Here is a 15409-nt window from a genome sequence, read left to right on the forward strand (position 1 = left end):
GTCTCGTCAAGGCTTTGGTTTTTCCCGTGGTCATGTATGGATGTGAGAGTTGGACTGTGAAGAAGGCTGAGCGCTGAAGAATTGATGCTTTTGAACTGTGGTGCTGGAGAAGACTCTTGAGAGTCCCTTGGACTGCAAGGAGATCCAACCAGTCCATTCTAAAGGAGCTCAATCCTGTGTGTTCATTGGAAGGACTGATGCTAAAGCTGAAACTGCAATACTTTGACCACCTCATGGGATGAGTTGACTCTCTGGAAAAGACTCTGATGCTGGGAAGGGTTGGGGGCGGGAGGAGAAGGGGACGACGGAGAATGAGATGGCTGGATGGCATCACCGACTCTGTGGACATGAGTTTGAGTGAACTTCGGGAGTTGGTGATGGACAGCGAGGCCTGGTGTGCTGTGATTCATGGGGTCGCGGAGAGTCGGACACGACTGAGCGACTGAACTGAACTGAACTGAAGTCACTCTACCCCAGATAACTTTTTTTCTATGTATTTTCACTTTTCAGATAATGACATTTAGTCCCATAACTTTTGTGCTATCTCTGTAAAAATTATAAACTTAATATCTGCCTACTCAACAAACAGTTCCACATGGATATTCACAAGTTCCTCACACAGAGACTCTCCAAAATTGAGCTCTTAATTAAATCTTTTCCACCTCAAGTCTCTTTATGGTACACACTTCAGTGTTTTTGTTTGCCAGGTACTAAATGCCAAAAACAGAAAGGTGGTTTTAAAATAATTTTTATAGTTAAAATTTGTTTTCTGAAACATAGTGTGATATAATCTCTTTAGAAAGCTAGAAAGCTCTAGTGTAATCTAAACCTCTTTAGCTTACTTTAAGGTAATGAAAACTAACTAGTATAGGACTGTTTTATTTTTAAGCCAAGAAACATGGATTCTATTTAATCATTTAAAAGATGAGTTGGGTCATGAGTGACAGTAGGTCTGAGGGAAGGAGAGCTTTCTAAAGAAAAAAAAAAAAGTTCCCCGTGACACGGGGAATTGGGGGAGGGGGCAGGAGTCTGTCCCTCGGGCTATGATCTGGGCTATGGCCTCCACGCTGTTAGGGCTTGGCTTCCAGAATTCAGCTTAGTTCAGCCCAGTAGAGCCTTTGGAATTGGCCGCATCTTTGTAGTAAAGGTGGCTTCCCTGGTGACTCAGAAGTTAAAGCGTCTGCCTGCAATTTAGGAGACCTGGGTTCGATCCCTGGGTCGGGAAGATCTCCTGGAGAAGGAAATGGCAACCCACTCCAGTGTTCTTGCCTGGGGAATCCCATGGACGGAGCCTGGTGGGCTACAGTCCACGGAGTTCAAAGAGTCGGGCACAACTGAGCGACTTCATTTTCACTTTGTAGTTAAAGATGCATTTTGGGTAGTGGGACAAAAATTAATTTCTGCAGACAAAACCTTTAACAATGATACTATCCACAAAGAACATAATCATAACAAGAAAAGGTTCAAGATGGTAACGGCCACAAAACCTGAAGCAGTAAAACATCAGCCCCAGCTACAGGCAGCCCAGCGATCAAATCAAGCCACCACTGCAACCGGTTCATCCACAGCAGCAACTGTGGCTCAAGTGCCAGCTTCTGTCCCTGCTTTGGCTCCCACTTCCGAACCGGTACCCGTTGCTCCAGCGTTGAGCCCGGCCTCTTCCGAACCCACATTTCTGACTGCAACTAAACAAGAGAAACCTGCACACCTACAAGAGGAACACTCATGACCACCAGCCCGATACCAACTGACAGCACATTAGAAGAGTTTGAGTCAAAACTTATTCAGTCATACAGTATTCGTATTTAAAGAGAAAGAAAACACACTTTTTACATGAAAATAACTACCAGTTTAAAAAGTTTCTTAACCACTGAATGTTAAGACCCTGCTTAGATTGAGAAGCAGTAGGAATACAGTGTACAGTTACCATACAGAAACACGGTTTCTGGTTCACGTTTTTTGCTTGTTTTTGGTAGTTGTTTGGGTTTCAAAATAATCACTATGGGTTTGATTTTGATGTGTCCTTTGGGGTAATGTAACTTTTGAGACCAATGAAGACATATGAAAGCCACTTTTCCTCTCAACTTTCGCTCAGCAGAAGTGTGTTTACCAGCAAGTTGTGGGTTCGAACAGTTGTCTTTCTCTTTTAAGCCCATAGAATGATGGTTTAATTTAAAACAACCCATGGAAATGTTTCAAAACCAGGTTTCTGACTTTCAAAAGCTTTTTTCCTTTATTAGATGAATATGTGTGACAAATAAAGTTATTGATATTATAGTAATTTTGAAAAAGAAACAGAGAATTGTATCCAGCATCTTTTAAAAAAATTATTAGCATTCTGGTATATTTATTTCCAAATATTTATATCTATACAACTATTTTTACTTAGTTGTGATCATACCATATATAAAATATATCTTGCTTTCACATGTATTTCCTGTATAATTATAAATTACTTAGGTAATTTAAGTAACTGCACAGAAATCTGTTATGTATCCAGCATCTTTTATTGCATCAAAAAGATCGGAGAACTCTTCAGGGACCTGAATGATGCACCTGGGAACATAGTTTGAAAAATAAAAAAAAATAAGATTTTCATGACATATTAAAAGTAAAATCTTACTATGTAAAAATTTCCCTTTTGAATGCCCTTTCAGGCATGTAAATATGATATATAATTATCTACATATTACCTCTTGTATGTTGTACAGTCAGCTCAAATCTAGCACTCCCTCAATAAAAGTCTTAGTTTTCTTCCTAAACCAAATTATGTCCAGTGTTTTTTCACATCAGTAAATGGTAGCACTAGTAATACTCTAACTGATTTATGAAAGCACTTAATTAACCCTTTGTCACATATACGTTATAAACGATTTCTCAGAACTAAGGCCTCCCCTAAAATTTGATTCCACAGTAAATCATGGAGAAAAGACTTAGTTTGAGCCAGACATAAAAAAATATTCATACAAAATAAGTTAGGATACAATTATTCAATTTCAAAAGAGTCAATGTTTTTGGAACATATTTCATATATCTGGAACATTAAAAAAAGATGACTTTTTACAAAATAGTTGTAAAGTACCAATACACTTTGGGGAATACTTTGATTAGGCAAAATACCATTTATCTTTAATTCGATTGATGCACTTCTGTCGAATTTAAGTCAAATTATAAACAGTGATATACCATTTGACTATTGCATCTCCATCAACAAGGACATGTCTGTATAAGCAAGTTTCTATAGCTTATGTGGAATAACTTTCTAACCATCAGAGTATTGCTGCATTGTCCAAGCCCAGGGTCTCCATTTATTCCCACTCCATTCCTTATGCAAGATACTCTGCAGTTCTAATAGCTCCAACTGCTTAATTTTTTCAACCTATAGAGACTTTGCTTTGGCCAGATCTGTATAAACACTTATTTTTCTTAAGAAAATAAACTAATTTCAAAACCACTCTTTGTGTGAGTAGAGGGCTGTGGTAGAGCCTTGTAAGTAGTAAAATGTTTCTCAATATCGGAAAAATATGGCTGACTTTTTTAAAGGATGTTTTCAATTAAAAAAAATTAGCTTCAGTCATTGGAGAGGAAATGCAATGGCAGTTTATTTGATGTTGATAATTTAATTTTTCCTTCTGTAAAATTGCTCCGATTTTTAAAAAGCATGAAGTTCCTAACCACAATTACTTTCTATCCTCTTCTCTCCATTGCAGTGTCCTGCAGTTTTGCACAGAATTTTTCAAGTCAAGCTGGCAAATTTGCTTCCCTACAACAGCAATAACAGAAGTGTCTGGGAGAAAATGTGTTTGGGGACAAGCACAAGCCATCATATTTCCCACACTCTATTCCTTATAATAAAGCTATTTGTAATCTTCGTAGACTTCACTTATTTTTCTAATTACAATGTCAACTTACTGAAGCAATACTTGAATATTTGAAGCAAACTTCTACAGTTGAATCCTATTGAAGTGAATTCTAAGATATACTTATGTATTTTTTCAACCAGGAATCTATTTCATTGAATGAACTTTTAAAATATATATAAATGTATATTAGAGCACCTATTATTAGCAGAGAAGTGAAAGAAAAGGAAGCTAAAAGGAGATAGAGGTTTGACCAGAGAAGCAGGGGATCAGAATCTTGTCATTCCTGAAGAGAAAGAAAGAGAGGCTTTCTAGAAAAAAGTTTGTCACAGTATCAGATGTGTCAGAGTTCAGAAAATTAGTGACTAAAAGGACGATTTGATTAAAAACATTTTTTTTGATACCTTCAGTGAAAGCAGTTTTAGACAGGTTTCCAGGGAGCATTTGGAACTCAGATAGCTAAGTTCAGTTCAGTTCAGTTGCTCAGTCGTGTCCGACTCTTTCCGACCCCATGAATCACAGCATGCCAGGCCTCCCTGTCCATCACCAACTCCCGGAGTTCACTCAAACTCATGTCCATCGAGTCGGTGATGCCATCCAGCCATCTCACTCTCTGTCGTCCCCGTCTCCTCCCACCCCCAATCCTTCCTAGCATCAGACTCTTTTCCAGTGAGTCAACTCGTCGCATGAGGTGGCCAAAGTATTGAAGTTTCAGCTTTAGCATCAGTCCTTCCAATGAACACCCAGGATTGATCTCCTTTAGAATGGACTTGTTGGATCTCCTTGCAGTCCAAGGGACTCTCAAGGGTCTTCTCCAGCACCACAGTTAGAGTTGGAGGTAAACAGGATGTTAGAAAGTAAAAAGATGTTAGAAAATCTATTGTAGAGAGTCCTTTCATGAAATTTGACAAGGAAGGAAAGAGAAAGGAAGAAGTAACAGAATGGAGATGTGGGCTGGGATAGATAGAGATTTACAAAATTACTAAACCTGGGAGACACTAGAGAACTTGTTTAAGAACATAAAGGAAAGATCCAGAGAAATAATGAAGATTCAAGTGAGAAAAAGTATAACCCATAGACCCTTTGATGGCAGGAGTGGATAGGACCAGATGGGCTTCATTTCTATAAGGAGAGAAATTCTACACCATTGAGATAGAAGTGAGGAAGAATTATTGGGTGACAAAGATAAAATTGGAGTCTATCCCTTGTATCTGTATTAGGAGGGCACGTTTGTACACATTCCTATTTGCTGTTTCTAAAAGGCCCAACTCCCTCCCTCCATGTACCCAAGTTTCCTAGCCATATTGCCACACACAACCCAGACATCATTTCTCGAAAGCCTTCCTTGGCAAGTGCAATCTGCTTCTCCTCGTGCTCCCAGATGCTCCCTGGGCATTGCTCTAGGCTTATTCTGCCTTCTAATAGGCATTTATTTGTCAGTCTTCACCACTGGACTGCATACAGACGTTGAAGGTAGAGACATATTTTATTTGCCTTTGTTTCTCGGAGCCTAATGCATTTGAGGAACTTTGTGCAAAAATGACTACTTCCATTCAGATGGAATTTATTGTCATGAATGTACTTCCTCTGAACACAGAGAGAGGCAGGGCGTGAGAAAAGAGGTGAGTTTCCTGTACTCTCTTGCTGTGAATTTGTGTTTCTGGCTTGACTCACTATTCTTTCTTATCATCTCCTCCCTGTAGTTATCGTTCTGAGCTTGGCTTTACTCCAGGCCCCATGACCATGGCCTCCCCTCTCTCTTTCTCCATTCTAAATAGTCACCCTAAGCAATACATTTTTCATTCTATGTATGGTTTAATGGAAAAATGAAAAAATATGCTGGAGAGGAATCCATGCCATGTGAGGTATTGAAAACAATCATGAAAAGCAGTTGAAAATCTCATTTACAATTAATTCTGACTATAGGGGAACTCTGACTGGATATCTTTCTCATGAGAACATAGCCTGCCACCCTTCCCAGGAACTGCCCAGTCCTTATCTCTCTCTGGAATTCCTTCTCGACTTTTCTCCGCAGGCTGTGCACTCACTTCTCCCTACCAGGATTAAGGGAGGCAGAACAATGTTCCTTCCAAGGTGTCCATGTCTTAATCCTCAGAACCTGTGATTATGTAATGTGGCAAAGGGGAATTAAAGTTTCAAATCAGCTGACCTTCAAACAGAGAGTAGCCTGGATTATTCAGGTGAACCCAGTGTAACCACAAGTCTATTTTATTTTTTAAAGTAATTTTATTTATTATTATTATTTTTTTATAGTTTAAGCATCATTGTTGGGTCTGTGCTGGGTCTTTGTTGCTACAAGGGCTTTTCTCAAATTGTGGCAAGCGGAGAGGGTACTCTCTAGCTGTGGTGAGCGGTTTTTGCAGTGGTTTCCCTTGTTGCAGAGCACAGACTCTAGGGTGCAAGGTCTTCATTAGTTGAGGCACATGGGCTCAGTAGTTGCAGCTCCCAGGCCCTAGAAGCACAGGCTTAATAGTTGTGGTGCATGGGCTTAGCTCCCCCACGGCATGTGGGATCTTCCTGGACCAAGGATTGAACCTGTGTCTCCTGCATTGGCAGGCAATTCTTTACCACTGAGCCTCCAGGGAACCCTCCCTGCCCCTCCAAGTCTCATTCAAAGGGAAGAGGAGACAGCAATGTCAGTAAGACGCCACTGATCATTACTGTCTTTGAAGATGAAAGGGCCACAACCAAAGAATGCTGGAGGCCCCTAGATGCTGTAAAGCGCAAGAAGATGCCTTCTTCCCTGGGACCTCCAGAAAGGGACTCAGCCCTCCTGACATCCTGACCTGTGCTGGTTTTCCAAATCACAGAACATTAAGATAATAAAATTGTGTTGTTGTCAACCATCGTTTATAATAGTTTTTGCAGCAACAAATAGAGCATGGATACAAGGACCAAGATAGCAAATTCAAATTCATTTTGATGTGAAACATCTTAATTCCTTTGACTCTAAATCTGCTCCAGCCCAAGCTCTGGAATTTTACTTTGCCAAATCAAAAAGAACACTAACAAAGCATCTTTTCTGACCACAATGCAGTAAGATTAGATCTCAATTACAGGAGAATAACTATTAAAAGTGCCAACATATGGAGACTGAACAACACGCTGCTGAAGAATGAACAAATCATAGAAGAAATCAAAAGAGACATCAAAATATGCATAGAAATGAATGAAAATGAAAACACAACAACCCAAAACCTCTGGGACACTGTAAAAGCAGTGCTAAGGGGGAAGTTCATAGCAATACAGGCACACCTCAAGAAACAAGAAAAAAGTCAACTAAATAACCTAACTCTACATCTAAAGCAACTAGAAAAGGAAGAAATGAAGAACCCCAGGGTCAGTAGAAGGAAAGAAATCATAAAAATTAGGGCAGAGATAAATGCAAAAGAAACAAAAGAGACCATAGCAAAAATCAACAAAGCCAAAAGCTGGTTCTTTGAGAAGGTAAATAAAATTGACAAACCACTAGCCAGACTCATCAAGAAACAAAGGGAGAAGAACCAAATCCATAAAATTAGAAATGAAAATGGAGAGATCACAACTGACAACACAGAAATACAAAGGATTATTAGAGAATACTATCAGCAATTATATGGCAATAAAATGAATAACCTGGAAGAAATGGACAAATTCCTAGAAAAGTACAACTTTCCAAAACTGAACCAGGAAGAAATAGAAAATCTGAACAAACCCATCACAAGCACGGAAATTGAAACTGTAATCAAAAATCTCCCAGCAAACAAAAGCCCAGGTCCAGACGGCTTCACAGCTGAATTCTACCAAAAATTTAGAGAAGAGCTAACACCTATTCTACTCAAACTCTTCCAGAAAATAGCTGAGGAAGGGAAACTTCCAAACTCATTCTATGAGGCCACCATCACCCTAATCCCAAAACCTGGTAAAGACCCCACAAAAAAAGAAAACTACAGGCCAATATCACTGATGAACATAGATGCAAAAATCCTTAACAAAATTCTAGCAATCAGAATCCAACAACACATTAAGAAGATCATACATCATGACCAAGTGGGCTTTATCCCAGGAATGCAAGGATTCTTCAATATCCGCAAATCAATCAACGTAATACACCACATTAACAAACTGAAAAATAAAAATCATATGATTATCTCAATAGATGCAGAGAAAGCCTTCGACAAAATTCAACATCCATTTTTTATAAAAACCCTCCAGAAAGTGGGAATTGAAGGGACATACCTCAACATAATAAAAGCTATATATGACAAACCCACAGCAAACATTATCCTCAATGGTGAAAAACTGAAAGCATTTCCCCTAAAGTCAGGAACAAGACAAGGGTGCCCACTCTCACCACTACTATTCAACATAGTTCTGGAAGTTTTGGCCACAGCAATCAGAGCAGAAAAAGACATAAAAGGAATCCAAATTGGAAAAGAAGTAAAGCTTTCACTGTTCGCTGATGACATGATCCTCTACACAGAAAACCCTAAAGACTCTACCAGAAAACTACTAGAGCTAATCAATGAATACAGTAAAGTTGCAGGATATAAAATCAACACACAGAAATCCCTTGCATTCCTATACACTAATAATGAGAAAATAGAAAGAGAAATTAAGGAAACTATTCCATTCACTGTTGCAACGAAAACAATTAAATACTTAGGAATATATCTACCTAAGGAAACAAAAGACTTGTACATAGAAAACTATAAAACACTAGTGAAAGTAATCAAAGAGGACACGAATAGATGGAGAAATATACCGTGTTCGTGGATTGGAAGAATAAATATTGTAAAAATGAGTATACTACCCAAAGTAATTTATACATTCAATGCAATCCCTATCAAGCTACCAACAATATTTTTCACAGAACTAGAACGAATAATCTCACAATTTGTATGGAAATACAAAAAACCTCGAATAGCCAAAGCAATTTTGAGGAGGAAGAATGGAACTGGGGGAATTAACCTGCCGGACTTCAGGCTCTATTACAAAGCCACAGTCATCAAGACAGTATGGTACTGGCATAAAGACAGAAATATAGATCAATGGAACAAAATAGAAAGCCCAGAGATAAACCCACGCTCCTATGGACACCTTATCTTCGACAAAGGAGGCAAGAATATAAAATGGAGAAAAGACAGTCTCTTTAACAAGTGGTGCTGGGAAAACTGGTCAGCCACTTGCAAAAGAATGAAACTAGAACACTTCCTAACACCATACACCAAAAGAAACTCAAAATGGATTAAAGATCTAAATGTAAGACCAGAAACTATAAAACTCCTAGAGGAGAATGTAGGCAAAACACTCTCCGACATAAATCACAGCAGGATCCTCCAAGACCCACCTCCCAGTATATTGGAAATAAAAGCAAAAATAAACAAATGGGACCTAATTAAAATCAAAAGCTTCTGCACAGCAAAGGAAACTCTAAGCAAGGTGAAAAGACAGCCTTCAGAATGGGAGAAAATAATAGCAAATGAAGCAACTGATAAAGGATTAATCTCCAAATTATACAAGCAGCTCCTGCAGCTTAAGTCCAGAAAACTAAGTGACCCAATCAAAAAATGGGCCAAAGAACTAAACAGACATTTCTCCAAAGAAGACATAAAGATGGCTAACAAACACATGAAAAAATGCTCAACATCCCTCATAATCAGAGAAATGCAAATCAAAACCACAGTGAGATACCATTTCACACCAGTCAGAATGGCTGCTATCCAAAGGTCTACATGCAATAAATGCAGGAGAGGGTGTGGAGAGAAGGGAACCCTCTTACACTGTTGGTGGGAATGCAAACTAGTACAGCCACTATGGAGAACAGTGTGGAGATTCCTCAGAAAACTGGAAATAGAACTGCCATATGATCCAGCGATCGCACTCCTGGGCATACACACCGAGGAAACCAGAATTGAAAGAGACACATGTACTCCAGTGTTCATTGCAGCACTGTTTATAATAGCCAGGACATGGAAGCAACCTAGATGTCCATCTGCAGATGAATGGATAAGAAAGCTTTGGTACATATACACAATGGAGTATTTCTCAGCCATCAAAAAGAATGCATTTGAATCAGTTTTAATGAGGTGGATGAAATTGGAGCCAATTATACAGAGTGAAGTAAGCCAGAAAGAAGAACATCAATACTGTATATTAACGCATATATATGGAATTTAGAAAAATGGTAACCTGAACCCTGTATAAGAGACTGCAAAAGAGACATAGGCATTTAGAACAGTCTTTGGGACTCTGTGGGAGAGGGTGAAGGTGGAATGATTGGGGAGAATGGAATTGTAGCATGTATATTATCATAAGTGACCAGTCCAGGTTCGACGCATAAATTTTCCTCTGTTCAAAAAAAAAAAAAAAAGAGTACTGGAGTGGCTTGCCATTGTATAATCTTATTCAAAAACACTATCCTCCATTACAGTATTACAGTTGTGTATGTGTGTGTATGTTTGTAGCTGCATAGATAAAAGTCTGTAAAATACGCTCCACATTTGCTAACTGCTGTTATCAGCAAGGAGGGAGGCATGGTGTGTATATTTGGGGAAGGGATTGGGATATTTGAGGGGAGCTTTTGTTATCATACTGTACACATGTTGTATTTATTGGCATTTAAAAAATAAAACATTTTTCTGTAAAAAAAAAAAAAAAGAACACTAACAAATTTTGCTTCGCAAAATAGCTGTCTATCCCTAAGATGGCATGAAAAAGAGCCCTCTCATGCTCAAGGCCTCTTATCATACTTATGACATTTTTGTTTCTACCACAAATACACTGTTTAATGTATGACTCCAGAAATGATATTATTCCTCTACCAGGAAAGCATTAAAATATGTTTGTATATATTTCACTGTTCCTTTTAAATAGGGATGCAAAAGTAAAGTGATTTTTGAAGGGAAGGGAGAAGAAAACTTGAAAAATAGGATTTTTAAAATTTTGATTTGCCAAATTCTTCTAAGTTTTCTCTTAAAACTCAATGTTAAATAGCCATTTATCAAAAGAGCAGAATATTAATGTATAATGAACTTGAACAAAAAAAATCACACAACTTAACCCTTTCAATTTTTCAAATAGAGCTTCCTACACTGGACATGAATGGTATTCTAAAGCAATCCTTCTGAAACTTTAATGAGTAAACAAATCACATGGAGATCTAGTTAAAAGGCAGACTCTAACTCAGTAGATTTGGGAGGGGGCTGAGAGTCTGAGGTTCTGGTTTTTTTTTTTTTTTATAGGTTTATTTTATTTTTAACTTAGAACAGCTCATTGCAGCACTATTTACAATAGCCAGGACGTGGAAGCAACCTAGATATCTGTTGACAGATGAATGGATAAAGAAGTTGATGTACATATATACAATGGAATATCACTTAGCCATAAAAAGGAACAAATTTGAGTCAGTTGAACTGAAGTGGATGAAGCCAGAGCCTGTTATACAGAATGAAGTAAGACAAAAAGAGAAAAATGAATATTTTAAATTAATGCATATATCTAAAATCTAGAAAAATAGTACTGATGAACCTATTTGCAAGGCAGGCATAGAGATGTAGATATAGAGAACAGACTTGAGATTCTTGAATTCTATGTTTCTAAAGTTATGACCAACCTAGATAGCATATTAAAAAGCAGAGACATTACTTTGCCAACAAAGGTCCATCTAGTCAAGGCTATGGTTTTTCCCGTGGTCATGTATGGATGTGAGAGTTGGACTGTGAAGAAAGCTGATCGCCGAAGAATTGATGCTTTTGAACCGTGGACTGGAGAAGACTCTTGAGAGTCCCTTGGACTGCAAGGAGATCCAACCAGTCCATTCTAAAGGAGATTGATCCTGGGTGTTCATTGGAAGGACTGATGCTAAAGCTGAAACTCCAATACTTTGGCCACCTCATGCGACGAGTTGACTCACTGGAAAAGAGTCTGATGCTAGGAGGGATTGGGGGTGGGAGGAGAAGGGGACGACAGAGAATGAGGTGGCTGGATGGCATCACCGACTCGATGGACATGAGTTTGAGTGAACTCCGGGAGTTGGTGATGCACAGGGAGGCCTGGCGTGCTGTGATTCATGGGGTCACAAAGAGTCGGACACGACTGAGTGACTGAACTGAACTGAACTGATAAGTTAAATATATCAAAAGCACATACTCACTAAACCTCAGCTTACATATTATAGGAAAAAATTCTATAAAATTATTATTTGAATTGAAAATCATTTTATGACAAGACCTTAAGATTATTAATTTCATTTGCAACTGTTTATAGCATCACTGAATGATTCTTTTTCAACAATGGCATACTCATGGCAAAATCTCTGTTCTACCTCCGCCTACTAACACCAGTCCCAGTGGAGTACATTAAGCATAGATTTCAAAATAGGTTTCTGCTAGCTTACTGTAAGAGCTTGTTCCTCTGTGTACCAGGAAATGATAGAGTTAAGAGGTCAGATGCCACTAGCTAGTTCCTTTGCCACCACTGTCATTTCCTGAGAGATGTTCCAAGTCTCCAGTAGAAGCCTTGTGTTTGGCCCCACTTTCAACATGTTGCAAGAAAAACAGTAGCACAAATCTGATCCTGTTATCTGGATGTAAAACTTATCAACTTCCATCAACAATGCCTTCTAATCCCACCTCCCCCTTGCTCTATCTCCTGCCCTGCTCTTCAGTCCTATCTTATTCCAGGCTCTCTCCCTCATTGTGTCATCTCCAGCCACACTGTTATTATGTCATTTCTTTCAATGTTCCATTTTCCCTTCCACCTCAGGCCTGTATCCATGATCTTCTCTCCCCATAAATACACCTCTCCCCAAACTCCTCACTTAGATTCTTAACTGTTTTTCCAATCTCAGATCAAAAGTCACCTTATTGTCAAAGCCTTTTCTGACCTTTTAGACTAAGTCACATGTCCTTGTCACACACTGTCATAAGCTTCCTTAAATGTACTTATCACAGTTCATGATTATATATGTGGGTGATTGTTGATCACACTTTTTCTCCCTAGATGACTATATGTTCCATGAGTGCAGGTCTATCTGTTCCCTGCCCTCCTCCATTGAACCCACACTGCCTAACACAGTAGAAAAAATTATTAATGAAAGAATAACTACAAAATCTCCTTTTTTTAACGGGCTAACTTAGCTAACATTAGAATCAGGGATGTATTTTCTAACAGAAAAATGGTTGACTTAGAAATGAAGCTTTGGAACAACATTTTTTGATTCACTGATGACAGATAATACGTTAAGCTGATCCGTTCTTCCATTCCATTCCATTCCGTCACTCAGTCGTGTCCGACTCTTTGCGACCCCATGGACTGTAGCCTACCAGGCTTCTCCATCCATGGGATTCTCCAGGCAAGAATACTGGAGTGGGTTACTGTTTCCTTCGCCAGGGGATCTTCCCGACCCAGGGATCGAACCCAGGTCTCCCGCATAGGAGGCAGACGCTTTAACCTCTGAACTACCAGGGAAGCCCTAATCTGTTCTTACCTATGTGTTAGTTGTTCAGTCAGGTCTGACTCTTGTGACCCCATGGACCGCAGCCCATCAGGCTCCTCTGTCCATGGCATTCTCCAGGCAATAATACTGGAGTAGGGTGCCATTTCCTTCTCCAACGAATCTTCCTGACTTTGGGATGGAACCTGGGTCACCTGCATTGCAGGAGGATTCTTTACTGTCTGAGCCACTCAGGGAAGCCGGTGTTTACCTACCTGATCTATTTATTTATCCATCACCAGCGAGTATGCATGGCTTGGGGACATGTATCCAGCTGGGCCCCTCTCCTTGGGCAGCTGAACTTAGCACATATTCCTTGTTGACTGTGCATTTCTTCAGTGACCTGAGAGAGGCTTGTGCACAGTTTTCAGTTTTGTCTGAACCTATGATTATAATGGAGACTATGCAGTCAGGGCGTGGTTAGAATGTGACTTGTCATTTCCCAGATGGAGACCTGTATGGACTGCCTGCTCTGTGTTTGAAACAACACCCTGACTAAATATTATTCTATCGCAGTGAAGCAAGACATAGCCTTTTGCCATCTCCTCCTCTCCACTAAATGTTGTTTGGAAACTCAGCAATGATCAGAATCTGTGTTATGTAAATACTCAAAGAAAAATAACACTACACACTTCATAACACTAGAGCAATAGCATTTAAATTGTAGCTGGACTTGAACACAAAGCAGAAAGTTTGATGTTTTCTTTAAATTCCCAAATAGAATTTGACCTCTATATTTGTTTAATTTTAAAAGAAATGAAAATAGTGACATAAAAACTGATGATTCCCATCTTAGTTTTAAAGAAATTTTTTGTTTCTGTAGAGCTAAGAGGCAATCTATGAGACTTCAGGGCTTAACACAAAGCAATAGTTTCTAGCCAGAAGAAAAAATAAAGGATACTTATTTTGAAGATTCATTCAGAAAACAAATATTTATTGGGTTCTGATTTTACTCCAGGCATCTTCTTATCACAAATGTCCTTATACTCATGGAACTAACGTTTTCATAAGCGGAAACTACTGGAGTGGGTTGCCGTTTCCTTCTCCAGGGGATCTTCCCCACCCAGGGGTTAAACCCTGGGGTCTCCTGCATTGCAGGTGGATTCTTTACCAACTGAGCCATGAGGGAAGCCTGAGATAACGCTAGATAATAATAAATACTATGAAGACAATGCAGAAAGTATCAGGATAGAGTTAAAGGGAAGACTGATCCAAAAAGGGCATGTTTGAGTTGAGACTTGAATCTTGGGAAGAAGAATACCTTACAAAGTGCTGAAGGAAGGACAGGGAGACAAGGGTGCAGATGACTTAAAGCAGAAAACACGATGGCATCTCGGAGGATGGCATCCTCCAAGAAAGAATCAGATGGCCCAAAGTCGAAGAGGAAGATTGTTCCCAGATTATGCAAGTTCAATTTCTAATTGCAACGAAATCATAGGAGAATATTAAGTAGGAATGATGTAAAGTTTAAAAAATTACTCTGCATAATATTCCACTGTATATATGTACCATTCCTCTGTTAATGGACGCTTCCCTGGTGGCTCAGATGGTAAAGAATCTGCCTGCAATGTGGGAGACCTGGGTTCGATCCCTGGGTTGGGAAGATCCCCTGGAGGAGGGCATGGCAAGCCACTTCAGTGTTCTTGCCTGGAGAATCCCCAAGGACAGAGGAGTCTGGTGGGGGCCAGTCTATGGGGTCGCAAAGAGTCGGACACAGCTGAGTGACAAATGTCTGTTGATGGACATTTAGGTTGCTTCCATATTCTTGTTATTGTAAATAGTGCTTCAATGAACATTGGGATACATGTGTCTTTCTGAATTATGGTATGTGTATGGTATGTGGTATATTTCTCTGGGTATATGTCCAGGAGTGGAATTGCTGTGTCATATCTAGTTCTATGCTTAGTTTTTAAGGACTTTCTATACTGTTCGCCTTAGGGACTCTTCCAGTTTACATTCTCACCAATAGCGTAGAAGGGTTCCTTTTTCTCCGCACCCTCTTCAGCACTTATTGTTTATAGACTTTTTGGTAAAGGCCATTCTCATCAGTGTG

This window comes from Moschus berezovskii, chromosome 1, assembly GCF_049115385.1.
Source record: "Moschus berezovskii isolate FMDL1 chromosome 1, NW_MosBer_1.0, whole genome shotgun sequence".
Lineage (NCBI taxonomy): Eukaryota > Metazoa > Chordata > Mammalia > Artiodactyla > Moschidae > Moschus > Moschus berezovskii.